Raw genomic sequence first — 15,609 nt, forward strand, 5'->3', positions numbered from 1 at the left:
ACTAATGAAGTTGTTTATGGGTTTTAGTTCTTTTATTATTTAAGTATAGCTAATATAAAAAGTAATGGGAAATAAAAAAAATCATTTAAGAAAAGTGAAGAGGACATTCGATGGGAACAAGTTCCAAAAAGCAAATAAAACCGAAATAGTAACAATAACTTTACTAAACGCCATGTTTTATGTCCTGTAGGACCTAAAAGTTGGTGTAAGTGGAAAAAATCAGAAGATGACCAGGGAAATGACAATTATAAACCGAAAGTTAATCTACCTATGTGGGTTCATGATATTATGTTAAGTGATTTCAATGATTTAAGTGATGACCAATTATTGAAAAAGTGTGTTCATTGAGAAACACAAAGTTGTAATGAAGGGATCAATAATGTAATTTGGTCTAGGTGTCCCAAAAGTGTGTTTGTGAAGAAAGCTACCCTTGAAATTGGAGTGAATTCAGCTATATTGAGTTTTAATGAAGGAACATCTGGTCTTAAACACGTTTTTGAGTATCTAAATATGCAACACAGTTTTAAGACTGTAACCGGTTCATTGAAAAAGGACAAGCGTTGTGTTAGTAAAGAAAAAACTTTTATTAAAAAGAGAAGAATTCAATTAAGGGGATTATCTAAAGGCTGATTTGATAAAGAACAAGAACTTCAAGCTAAAAAATTGTATGCTTCTGGAAGTTTTTAGACTGCTTTTTATCTTTTATATTTTTGAAATGCTGTTTTCTCAATATGTCATTTTTTGCTATTTACCTTTACGTGGAACAAGATATTTCCAGATTGGTTTAAGATATGGAGCTGAAATTTTCAGCATTTGCAGTTATAACTTAGATCTGGAGACTGAACTAAAATCAAGACATAAGGTGCTCTATTTACAGTGTTATTACTCATTATTCATGATTTTTTCATGTAGACCCCCTAAAAAGTGGTATAAGTTATAGCAAATTTTAATAATTGGCCTTTCTACTTGTGCAATGAACTTCATTTTAGTTCAGGAACTAGATAATATAAGCAAGATTATTTTTGTAAAATTTCGAAAGAAAAAGATAATTTATCTTTGAGTTTTCTTGTTTCATCCATGTGTACAGTTTAATGCCTTTTTCGGCTAAAATTTGATGTTTTTTATAAAAAATTTCAGAAATTCAAATTTTTTTTCATAACTAGTAACTAAATTTCGCTATTGGAACTATTTTATTTAATATTCTGAAAAAAAAATTCAATTTGACAAAAAAAATTTATTTCCTGCTAAACCACCTTAAATATGGCATTGAAAGAGAACCCAAGTGATGTCTCTATTAAAACTGATTCTCATAGTGTATTCAGTTGGTAAAATTCTGAATTGACTCGTGGCAAACCTGTAAAATGTGCTGGGCTATGTGAAATGTTAATTTGACGAAGGATTCAAATATTTGGAAAATTGGTGGAGGATTATGCCATAAATGTATAAGTTACATTAGTACCAACGACAAAAAATTGTGCAGATGAACTCACAAGAGTCCCAATAAAATGGATAAAAAGCAAAGTTGCAACGCAAGAATGTGATGTCATTTGTAAGTAAGATAATCAGCATATTCAAAAAGTTTATTCAATAGCACATATGGGAGTTTCCAAGAGTATGGAGTTATGTACGTGTGCCCGTATCCACGTTGACACAGACACAGTGAAACAGGTCGTCTCTGAATGTGATGAATGTAATTTAATTGATCCTAATGTGGTTTCGTGAGATAAAAAAAATCTTGCTGTTAGTAAAGTATGGGAAAGAGTAGCCTGCGATGTTACTCATGTCGGTTCGGTGCCATATCTCACCTGGCCCAAGCAGATATACGTTATGGACACCGTTAAGCTACGAAAGTGCAGCAATTGTTGTTCAATCTTTAGAAACAATATGGTCATCGCTTGGACCTCCTTCTTAAGTTCTCCTAGAAAATTCTAAGTCATTTAGATCTCAGACTATGCAAACTATGGCGTCGAAATGGGAAATAAGACTTATCTATCAAGCTGTTAAAAAAACAATTGGAAAATGGAATTGTTAAAAGAGTTCATCGGATGGTAAAAAGAAGAAATGCAAGAGTAAAATGTGGTATACCCGTGTCTGTATTCTTAATCAATAACGTTCCATCAAAACACAGAACACCTTTTGAAATCTTTTGTCAACATTACAAACGCGTGCAAATTCCTGGAATCGATAAAATCGAATTAACACAGAAGACATTGACTGAGTTTCAAATTCCTGGAATCGATAAAGTCGAATCAACACAGAAGACATTGACTGCGTTTTTTTTGTCGGGTAGACGAAAAAGAAGAAAATATAACAGCTGACATCGATTACGATTTGAAACTATTGAAACCTGTCCCGAAACGAATTTAAAACACGTCGTCAATGAAATTCCAAATATTCAAATAAATTCTCCGGATGATGACTGAGCTGACAATAGTATGGACAGCGCTAATCAAAACTATACAACTGATTGTATTATTATACATCGACGAGTCGCAAATTGCATTTTAAAAATATATATATAGCGAACAATTTTTATTTTGAGCTGTTGGTTGGGAAGAAAGAATTAAAAACATAAATGGCTCTTAAATGCATTGAACAACAAGAATAAAATTACTTGCGTTCGTAAAATTAATCGAAAGCAACGATTAACGGAATCAATTAAGTTGTAATATTAAAATTCCGACGAGTAACTGATTCAATTTATTCGTAACTTAAAGTAACTTGCTCCAAGGGTTCGTCATAATTTACGTAAATCAATTAAGTTGCTCGAAATTTCCTATAAGGGCCTGTGTATATGGACAAGGGCTAGCCCGTCTGCCGAGCTAGCCCGGAAAACGAGCCAGTTTTAAAATTGCGTTTATTTGAATTTTTGCCAAAAAAATAAAAAATGATATCGAGGTCAGCCTGGCTTTTTCTAGCAGGACTGGCTTCTTTATCGGTAAAATAATAACTTTAAAGATGGCGGCAAGCGACAAAAAAACACATAGCATTTTAACAATATGTTTAAATGGTATTATAACACATATAATCCTTCTTAAAAGCCTATTTGTATTATATAAGCTTCATGAATTTAAATTTGATAATTTTTTAAATATTATTTTTTTACGAAAACGGTCAGAATCACTTCAAAAGATGAAACAAGCAAGAGAGAGGCGCCTTAAAAGAAAAAATTGTAGTTGCTGGTTTAAAACTGGCAGAACTGATTCATGGTGGCATAATACAATAACTGGTGTAGCTCCCGTTGTTCTATGGAAAACAAATTTTAGGCTTTCAAGGTTTCTTTTCATGAATTTGGTTTCAAAGTTAAGCCCTTATTTATCTCCTGACCCTTTTTCACCTAACTCTAGAGCTCTATCTGCAGATAAAAAAAAGTAGCTCTTACTTTATATTACTTAAAAGATACTGGATCTTTTGTAAATTATAAAAGCAAAACAGCTAAAATTTTAAGTGCACGGAAGTTGCCAGTTTTATTATTAAAATTACTATTTTACGCGGAAGCTTTCAAATTTAAAAAATGTGAGAATTTGTACGCTTGTTTACAAATTTATATAAGAAATTAACCAGCCCGTTTGCCAATATCTCGGCAAAAAAAACAGTGAGATCTCGCTTTCCGGGCTAGCTCGTTTATTCGTATAAACGCAAAATAAAATTAAGCTAAAATATTGATGACGTCAATATCTCGGCAAACGGGCTGGGTCGGCAAACGAGCCAGCCCGCTTTCCATATAAACAGGCCCTAAATACTTAGAGAGCCATCATTTAATATATCACGATCCTTTCCCGTTAAATTGTTATAAAATTTCGAAGCTGAATATTGTAACGATAACAACTATCGAAGATTTTATTGCAATTATAAAGTTTGGCCTTTAAATCAATTGTGAAGCATTTCTTTGTTTTGTTTTTTTTTTTGTTATTTTTTTTGCCAGATTTCACTTACTTATTTTTTTTAGTAAATGATAAACTAATACATAATATCTAGTAAACTTAAATTTTCCGCAATATCTCAGCATACAGATCAAGGCGTGATGATGATGATGATGATGATGATGATGATGATGATGATGATGATAATGATAATGATGATGATGATGATGATGATGATGATGATGATGATGATGATGATGATGATGATGATGATGATGATGATGATGATGATGATGATGATGATGATGATGATGATGATGATGATGATGATGATGATGATGATGATGATGATGATGATGATGATGATGATGATGATGATGATGATGATGATGATGATGATGATGATGATGATGATGATGATGATGATGATGATGATGATGATGATGATGATGATGATGATGATGATGATGATGATGATGATGATGATGATAATGATGATGATAAAAAATAACAATGGGTGACATTTGAAAACGAGACTGAATTTAAAGACACGTATCTCTTTTAAGGTACAAGGTAAAACAAAAAGGAAAAATGTTTTAGAAAGTATTTTTATTCAAGTTTTTAAATATTTTATGTGTTTTTATTTTTTATAGAAGAGATAAGAAAATAAATGGATGAATTTGGTTTAAATTACATAAATGCTGGTAAAAAGTTCACTTTTGACCACTTTAAAACTGAAAATATACCTAAAAGTACTATCTACAAGATAATTAAACGTACTGAAAGTGAATCTAGTTACCAAAGAGTTCAAGGAAGTGAAGGAAAGACTAAAGAAATGACAGACAAACATTAAAAGGCTCAAACTTATGTTTGACCATAAAGACGGAGTTTCTCACCGACAGGTAGCTAAAATGTTCAGCTGTACTCAGCAACACATTAGTAAAACATTAAAAAAAAAAAAAAAAAAAGAAAAAAATTAAATCAAGAAAATAAAATGACATTTCCAAAAAATTCTGACCAGTGAAAAGCAGTTGCTAGAACTAAGTGCAGTAAGTTGTGTCAGAAATTAAAAAATCATAAACCAATCAATGATGATGAGTCTTATTTCACGTTAAATCACTCCAGTATCAATGGAAATGATATATTTTATACTAGCAATGTAAAATCTACTCCATCTACAGTTAATTACAAAACAAAACACAAGTTTCGAAAAAAACTTCTTCTATGGATTGCTTTTTGAAAATGGCATTTCTCAGCCCTATATTGTGCCTAGTTAACTGGCTGTAAATCAAGAAATTTACATAAACAAATACATTAAGAAGAGACTTATTCCATTTTACGTGTGAACGCTACAAGGAACCACGGACGTATACACTGATCTCAAAATATAACTGGATAGCGATAGAAAAACAGAAAGTTAATATAGAACAACTTATTGTAAGAATATGTTTTGTTACATAAAAAAATATTTATACTTGAAGTTTATGTAAATATGTAATATTCCGTTATTTTTATGAAAAAATCTTGTTAAACAAAAAAACTAGGATTTTTATTATAAACTTATATATTTATCAATATTTGAGCCTAAGATATAAAACTTGATTATCATCAGTTTCTTAATTTTCATATTACCATTCGCTAATTCCGCCATCTTGGGAGGCCAAAACTGGCTTCAAGTAATTTCCCGTATACGCTATCCAGTCATATTTTGAGATCAACGATTGTAACATTGGCCAAAAACTTAAAATTTCAATGAATGGGTTTGAGAGCTTAATCGGTCCAGTAACATGTACCTAGAGAATGTATTTACAAAAGAAATTCAAGTTTATTTATTGAATGGTTGTTGTAACTTACACAAGTTTTATGAATCATTTTTTAAAATACACGCGAAGTATTTAATTACTAATATTATCATTCGTTTTTTATTAAATTTAAAAACTATTTATTATACTAAAGACTCCACTTTGCAACACATTGTTCAGTTCATTGACCCTTTTACGTTGATAAACTCGATTATATGTTGCTCATCTCCAAGTACCTATAAAGGAATTGTAGCTTTAAGATTTGTAAAATGTAAATTTAAGATTTCTATAGCTTGCAGGGAACTACTCTAAATCTTTGAAATGTGAAGAGCTTAATAATTTTCAAAAACAGCAATTGACTAGTTTTTCAAAATCTACAAGTACCTTAATGCATTTGGTGGCGGGAACTCCAAGACTAGGTTCCTAAAAAAACAGCCCAAATATTTCTATGTTTTTAAGCAATTTATTGCAACAACTGCCATACAAAGTATGTTACCCTGTAGATGTTTATCTAAGACGGGTATCGGTTAAAAAAATATAACCCAAACCTTTTGTTTTTAAACAAATTTTTAAATTTCTGTTGATGTTTTCTCTACAACACCTTGCACTATATGTAGACAAAAAATATTTAACTACTTCTAGTCTTTTGTATACTTTATTTTAATTTTATAGCATCAGCCACCTATTGGTTGTACAATCTTCTCAAAGAATAGATACTACAATGGTCAGCTTTTTGATAATTAGGAGATGAGGCCATGCAAAACGAACAATGGTGCTTTAATATTACAGATTTTTTTCCTGCAATTTGAAGCAAACCTCAATGCAGTGTGCTAGAAGGTTGATAACATAACTGTATGGTGAGCGGCAGTGGTGTCTACTTACAATTTTGACAAATTTTATATTTTCAATTTATGTAGCAAGATAGCAGATATGTACATGCTGCATGAACTATTAGCTGAGTGCTGTGAGTACACACAGCTCAGGGGTTCCTTCTAGGATTATTTAATGCATAAATGTACATTATGGATGTAGTATTTAACAAGAATATTAAATACAAAATATTATTTTTTAATATATATTATTTTACTTATATATTATTCTTTGCAATATTCCAGCTCTCAATGATTGAGTCAATTGTTTTTGACTTGTTATTCAAAACTTGTTAAGGGAATTTTTTGATAACATATATTTTGTATGTTATCAAACATTATCAACATGTATCTTATCAAAAAATGTATGATAAATAAATTCACAATAATGGTAGGCAGCTGATTTTTATATAATTTTTAGTGCCTCTCTGATATATTAATGCCTAAAAAATATTTTATCTTAAAAAAAAAATCATTGGGTAACTTAAAACTAAAAATTATGCATAAATATTATATAATCGTAAATTGCACTTAAAAAGTGTATCGAATATTTTGTACCTTAGTATCTAATTAATTTCTTTAATTCTCTGATTTTTTTAGAAATCATTTTATTTCTTTAAAATTTTTAAAACTTTATTTTATAGTCTAGTTTTTCTTTCAAAACTCTGTTAAGTTATTATCTTTCATATTTCTGTAAAAAGCCTTATAAAATGTACATTGGTCACCGCTAAAAGCTCCGATCGCCGCCATCTTTGGAGACCAATTTTGGCTTTAAAATTTTTTTGAAAAAGACAATTGAATACTAGAGCTCTGCGTTAGCCTAAAAAATTCCGACTTTGTCGGTTTGGAACGTAATCATACCTAATGTTACGACCTAATGTCGAAGTCGAACCGTAATCTAACCTAATGTTACGACAAAGTCGGAATTAAGTCGGTAGGGTAAGGTTGCTAATATTGTACCGACGCCTATATTGTACTTTTAACATAACTCACGATTTTTACAAACCACAAAAAATTTTTTAACTTATTTTTTATCTTTGCTGAATGAAATTAAGTAGTCAACTGTTTTTTTTTGTCATCCAACTTCATTAAGCCCAGAATAAGCTGTTGTTGATTTGTTATTGAAGATTTCTTATTTTAGGTTTTTATGGCTAAGCGTATTTCACTAAGAAAAGCAGAAGATATGATTTGTTCAGTGTACTTATGTTAAAGCATAATTTATCTAAATTTAAAATAAATACTTAGAATTTAAAAAATCTTATTTTTAGTTGTCAAATTTTTTAATTAACTGAATGTCAGATAAGTTGCGTAAATTGTACCTCAAGGTATGTCCTAAATTGTACCGACGCAACCATTCTGACCGCTAAGAAAAACGCGTGTAAAGTTTAACAAAACCCTTTTGAGATTTCAATTAGAGAAATATCCATACTTACAATACGAACTTCACCACTTAAACAAAAAAAAAATAAAAATTTTTGTATTACTCTTGTATTGACAAGCAGTCCTTAAAAAGATGCACTCTCTAGTTCAGTTTTACCAATATGTCAAGGCTGGTGTCATTATGGCTGTGCAGGTGTTAATCAAAAACAGACACAATATATCTGAAACTTTTGCCAAAAATAATGTTTTTATGTTTTGTTTTTTTTTACATTATTTAGTGTGGTTGTTTTTAAAACAGATATAGTATATATTGTTTTACATTATTTAGTATAACTTTCTTTAATACCTACCTTCCTCCTCTATTCTAATCTTAGCTAACCAATTGGTAAACATACAATTTAAATAAAAATTGTACCATATGTGGTGATACCTGTTTTCAGCATTTTCCAAAAGAAAAAAAAATTCAAGTTGCATAGAGTTTGTTAAATAAAAAACTTCATTTCATTATATAATGGGCAGTTAGGTGTTATGTTATGTTATATCAGAATATTTCCAATTGCTGATTCTATAAAAACCATTCCTTTTAATCAGTTCTTTAAATCCCTTAAATCTAAAATCATAAAATATTTACAAAGCTGTAAAGTAATTAAAATCAAGAAAGTGGTACAATATTGGATTACAACGGTACAATTAAGGATCTAGTTTCCTTAATTGTACTCTTAACGCTATTTTTTTAATTTAATTCTTCGAGACTTAACACTTTTTAAATTTTGAGTTTTTTTAACATCTTTACAACAAACAATCCCTAAATTATGAAATCCTATTGAAAATCCATGTTTTCACTCAGCAGCTTACCTACATTTTTTAGTTTTGTCTTAGGGGGTACAATATTGGCAACCTTACCCTATGAACCGTAATCTAACGTAATAGTTCGTAATAAAACAAGACAAAGCTTTTAGTCAAAGCTTAAAAATGATTTATTGCAGTTTAAGTCATAATATAATTCATTTTTTCAATTTACTAAAACTAGATTAGGATATCCAAGATTCAACATCAACTCATAAATTTTATCATCACGCAAAAAGTTGAAACCTTGAACCAAGGTAGATTACGCAAAATTACGACAGCTTACGATTCATAACGCGGGAAATTTCAAATGTTACGACTTGACTCGGAATGGAAGTCAGAATTTCCAAGTTTGTTACGAGTAGGTGTCGAACTTCCGACAAAAAAGTCGGTACGAGCCGGAATCGGACGGTCGTAACGCAGAGCTCTATTGAATACGCTATCCAGTTATATTTTGAGATCATTGACGTGCAACAATATTGTTGTTTTTTTTTGCGAACCATGCTCATTGCGCATTGTTACAAATCTTTTGTTTTAAACAATAGAAATTGTATTTTTTAAAGACTGTCGGATTCGTAGAAAAATTTTGGTTTGGTCTAATCAGTCACATCAACTTCCTTTTAGTTATTTAAGATAACAGTAATAGAACCAAGTTTTAAGCTTAATTTTATATAGATAGACATTCTTAATACTTTAAGAAATAACGCTGGTGATGATATAGAAATTGAGATCATTTACTTAACAACTTTAGTACATGTATAACTAAAGATATAATAAATAATATAAAATATCAACTATTTTTTTAGCTACCTAGAGCACAGTGGTTTCATGTCCAGGGACCTACTCCATCTATTATATTGTTGTAAACTTCCAGTTTATGAATATTATAGAGTTTTCTATTTTTATGTTTAACAACAGAAATATATACAGTTAAGGATAAATATTCATAAAATGAATGTAAATGCAATAAAGAAAAAAATAACTTTTCACATATTGAAAGAATTTAGCGAAGGCAATTTATGGCAAACCGCAAGAATGTTAAGTATTTAATGTAAACATATTATGATTTACCAACTATATATAAACTAATTTTTATTTGACAAAAACTAATGGGTTACACGCCTGCCCGGAGAGCCTCAAAACATAAAAGTCATGCTTAAAAAATAAAACCATTTGAATTTGGTAGCCCATACATCCATGTTTCAAAAAATAAAAAAATTGAAATCATCTGTCTACGTCCAAGGAAAAAAAATGACTTTGATTTTTTGGATTTTTTTTTCCCTTGCTTCATCGCCCGGAGAGCCTCAAACCACAAAAGACACACTCAAAAATAAGAAATAAATAATAAAACTGATATTACTAATATTCATATGCATAGTCTATACATAGAGGCTTTAAAAATAAAAAATGAAGCCATCAGTCAATCTGTAGGAAATCTTTGTTACTTTGAACTTGTCAGCCATTTGACCTTACTTTTAATGGAAAAGATTTCTTTGATCACCATTTTTTCTTTGAATTTGAATCATTTCTAAACTTAAAACACTGTCGCAAAATAAAAAAAACTATTAAAATAGTGTCTATAATTAAACTTTGTCTATAATTAAACTTTGGCAAAGGCTGTTTCAAAATTCTAAATATAGGTTTTATTTACTGTGGTTTTTTTTTTACAAATTACAATTACACACAGGTTAAACAAATAAATATTTAAAAAGATTTAATCTCATAAATAAATTTTTGAACCAGTTTAAATAAATCCATAGGTATTTTCTCAGTTGATTTTTTTTTGTCACGAACACTTATTCTAAAGTAGAAAGGTTTCAATGTTCATTAAAGATGCAACAGACATATTTCACCTAAATGTGCTTGCTACTGTATTCAACTACACATCTTTCAAGCCAATTTCCATTAAAAAAGACTTAAAAAAGATGTACGAAATTCTTCAATTTTTTTTCATATTCCTTGTCAAGGACGTTTCCAAAGCAGGCTCTGACAACAGCACTAAATTTTTTGAATGCATCAATGATGGCCAAAACTGACTAATATAGGTTCAGGAGTTTTTGGCAATCTTTGCCAGTAAATTGTCCGCCATGATATGGTTAGATTGTGATATTGAGTCTTTTTGGCCACTCATCTGCTTCTGGCAATGCTTCTTTTAGTGCTTTGGACAAGTGATTTACTATTCCAATAAGCAGATGAAGTTCCATTGGGGGGATTAGTTCAAAAATGAATTTGCTTGGATCAGCTTTTAGAAGCGGGCTATGTTGAAAAACTTTGCCCTGCTAATGTCACCACCTTTTGAAAAAAAAGTCTGTCTAACAATTTTGAAGATCAGACAGCGTCCTGAGCGCACCTTTTTCAGCTAAGTTCTATGCTTCACTATCACAGTATAGGTATGGATGTGAGCTAGAGTGACAATTCAAACCACATAAAATGTTAGCAACTTTCAAGTTGCAAGAGACCACAAACTCTACATCTCCAGGTTGAACAAGCTCAATAAAGTTTTTGATGCTGCTGCGATTCTCATGTTGATCCTCTGCAAGTGCAATTAGAAATTGCTTTTTAACTCCACTGTCTTTTAGAGCTCGAAAGGTGACAATTTTTTTTGAAGGTGGACTGCTTGAATCATCTTCATCATTCATTCTTTGAAGACTTACAGTAAGCATTACGAAGCCTCGAACTCCATCAATCCCATCTTTTATGAGATGACCTGCTTGAAGTTGTCTCTTAAGTGAAATTTCTGCTAGAAAGTCAGAGAGATTTTTGCAGTGAACAACTGTGTACTCTTTGAGTGGGATTTTTTTGCCTGATGATGCAATTGTAGTATTTGTAAATAAATTTGCAAGTTGCAACCCTGCTTCATGAAAATTTGCTAGAAAGTTTGGCTCAAAAAGAGGCGATTTGGAAACCAAATTTACTGTTGTTGCAAGGTTTTTGACTCCAATATTAGACATGCTTGTAGCTTGCTGAATATGCATCAGATCTTGGGCACTTAACTTATACTTTTCTGCAGTTGTTGATTTTGAACATGGTGCTCTGAGAGTTGCAGAGACTAGTTGTTCAAAAACTTTTCTGTTTTCTGTTGAAATTTCTCTAAGGTTTAAATTCAAAGAAGTACAGTTGCATTTATGAGATAAGCCTTTCCCTAGTGATGACAAACAATCTAAACATCTTTTCAGGGGATTTGTGCGATTTGAAGTTGTAGAATTATCCAAAAGATGTTTTTCAGTCAGCTTCAGCTTACCAATTTGGCAAATCAGGCAGTTACAGTTGGAACCTCTTGTCACAGTCTTGACATTGATAATTTGAAAATTGTAAAGAGTAGGCAGCTTGGCAGATACTCCTCTTCCAACCCTTCTAAATGTTGATTTCTACAAGTTCTACACATTCGATTTGGAACTATAGAGTCCAAAAAGTCAATGTCTCTTAATAAAATGTTTTGAATCTCTCAAAGGCTACACCAGAAATTGGTAAATTTCACTTTTTCATACATACAACACACAATTTTTTTCTACACTCTTCATGAGATTTGGCACTATTGGGCATTTTGAAAGAGTCCAAGTAAAGTTAAAATTACAAAAAGTACTTGTTTGTGTTTTCATTTGATAAAGGACTTATTTTATTGTTAGCAACTAATAAAAAATTAATGCTTTTGCAGCTTCCTTATTTCACTATTAAATGACATAAATATGTAACATTGTAACATTAAGTACTATGCAGTAAAATGGACCTAGGTATTTTAAAAACATGGGCTTAAAAAAACGTTTAAAACACTTGACTTTTAAAAGAAAGCGAATTAGCAGGTAAAGATACCCCAAGGGTTATGCAATTTAAAATGGATTAGCAATAAAAGCAATCTAGTTTCATTTTGTTTATTTTATATGGTTATTTTTTATCAAATTTTATTTTTTCTAGCGATTATCTATCAAATTTTATAGTTACTCATAAATAAGTATCATCTTTTCTTCCTTATGCCTTTAGGAAAGGAGCCAATAACATGAGAAAATTCAAAGTCATTTTTTTTTCCTAGGACGTAGGCAGATGATTTCAATTTTTTTATTTTTTGAAACATGGATATATGGGCTACCAAACGCATTTAGTTTTATTTTTTGAGCAAGACTTTTATGCAAGGTTATTATGTGCTTTTTATGACAAATGAAATAATATAGGAAATATGAAAAACATGAAATATCTGGCCGCATTTCGCCAGTTAATTATAAACTTGAATAACTTTTTAAAGGGTTTTGCATTATCAAATGAATTATAAAAAAGCCCATTAGAAAATACACCTATAAAAAAATAATGAATAGTGGAATATATATTATGGAGCTAATAGAGTAGTCGAGGAAAAAAATGGTGGCATATCGGAAAAAATACTAAAAAAATACACAAAATTATGGCTGGTGAAAGAAGGACCAAGGAATTGAATGAAACCAGATCTTGACAAAAAATTTTATTTAAGCTTTTTTATATTTCCCTATAATTTTTTTTTTTTGGTCATTTTAAAATCAACCTTACAGGTTTATTTTATCATCGACAATTTTTGTTTATATGAAAAAAAGTTCCCAAATTTACAAATTTTTATCTTGAAATAATGATGAAAATCTGTTTGTGCCGACAACGAATTTCCTTTACCTTGGTGTAATTTGTTTAGTAATTTGTCAAGGCGTAAAGCAGTTACTTTATCCTGAACAGTCTTATTAAACAAATGCAATAAAAGTTCAAACTAATACAACGTGATCAGAGTTTCTGTTTTAAAACTGTGTGCAGCCATTTTAATAGATTATTTTGTTGACGGGTGAAAATTTAGAGTTACTCGGAAACTCGCATGGCTCGCTGATTTCTGCGGCCTCTTTAATGTAAAGCAATGAGTTGCACGTCCATCTCTTATTCGTCCATGAATATTTTAAAGAATCTTTTGTTCCGTTAATATTTCATAACGAGACATAACGAGACATACTAGTTAATCCTTAATGTGGAATTTAAATAATGAATTTCTGGCTCAATTACTATTATTTACTTCATCTGCTATTATTGATATTGTAATACGATCTATATAAACACAGCTTTAGAAAATTTAATGGTCGCAGCTGAAATCAGTGGGAAAAAAATATTTTTGGACAGCATTTAAATTTTTCCACTAAAATATCGTGTAAGAAGGGAACAAATATGTGTCCAAGGGCTAAGTTTCTGATCATTTATTATTGTTTATCACTGAGGTCAGTATTCACTTCTAATGCAAGAGCTTGCTTTACACTCATATTTAAAGGAAAGATTATCCAAAGTGTCTTTAACTTTCTTGATCTATAAAACATTTGAGTTTTTTTAAAAAGTGTAATTCTTGCAGAGACTAACAAAACAGCATGATGTTCAAGACTTAGTACTTTTATATTTTCTCTTTTCCTTTGTTCTCTATGGACCACCCATTGTTTATGTGGTTTTCCAGAACCAAAATGACTACTTTTATTGGTCATAAGATTTTCTTAAAGCCATTGGTATTTTTTTTTTATAAAAGAATCTAAATTAGCATTAATTTATGTTCTCTTTACAAATTTCTTCAGTTTTATTTGATTTCGTTAAGTAAATCTTTCCAATATCGTAATTTATCCACTCTTAATTCACGTATATTCGGGAAAAGATCTAATCTTTTTGATTAGATTACGGGTTTGGTAAACAATTTTCACTACTCAGGGAAGTGGACAATTGATCTTATCAACAAAGCAAAGGCCCTTAAAGTGACATCAACTAAGTTGGTACAGAACTGTCCGATATACTGGAATTCAGACTTGGAATAAGTAATTGCGCTTCTTTCAGCCATGGAGCAAATAGTTGGGCCTGATGGTAACACATCTGGCTCAGAATTGAAAAAATTGATGCCAGCCGAATCTGAGATTAGCAAAGTCAAAACTATCATTAGATTTTTGAAGTTATTTGTAGCATTTTCAAGTTCTGTTTCTGCAGACAAGACAGTGATTACTCATAAGGTTGTACCCATGCTTGTTACAACAAAGTTATGATTTGAGAAAACTCAAAAATTGATGAAGGATCCTTTAATCCAAGAAGTTACAAACTAATTTTTGCTGGAGATCGATAGAAGATTCCCACATTGTGGAAGAGTACAGATGGAGTACACTGTGGTCCATTTCTTGGATCCCTAAGTAAAAGGAGCAATGAGAGAAAGACAGGACCGTTTTGACCTTTATGAACACACTGAAGGACCTTGTTGACAGAGATCCCAAACTGCAACCTACACCACCTGAAATCTCATCCCAAAACATAGAGGCCGCGGACTTTTTGGCTACTTTGTTGCACAATCGCCATACACGAAGGTACGGAGCAACATATACGCACAAAGGAGGAAAATCAGCTCCAAAAGTAAACGTAATAAAGGAGGTAAACAAATACCTTGGTGATGCACCAGTCGAAAAAACAGTGGACATTTTAGACTTTTGGAAGGTCAATGCAGGCAAATACTTGCTAGGCAGATTCTAGCTATCCCAGCCTCACCTGCTTCTTCTGAGAGAGTATTTTAAGTGCAGGTAACATTTGCACTGTAAGGAGAACAAATTAAAGTGTTAGCAAAATGGACCCCCTAGTGTTCATGAAAGAGAACAGTAAATTACAGGACGAAATTTCAGATTCGCTTTTAATTTTGCTAATTCTGAACTTTGAACTCCTTCAGTGCAAATATACATATTTTAACTTTTTTTTTGTTATTTGCAATTCAATATAATAAATGAATTGAGTTGTATTTTTACTTCTTCGGATATTTCAGTGGGTATGTTCTACTGGAATTCTACGGGTGTCAAGTATTAAAACAATCCTATAACTTTCGGGTAATTACCCGAATAT

The sequence above is a fragment of the Hydra viridissima genome, unplaced genomic scaffold (assembly GCF_058129835.1).
Source record: "Hydra viridissima isolate aposymbiotic clone 2 unplaced genomic scaffold, HvirCarnegie_v1 scaffold_4, whole genome shotgun sequence".
Lineage (NCBI taxonomy): Eukaryota > Metazoa > Cnidaria > Hydrozoa > Anthoathecata > Hydridae > Hydra > Hydra viridissima.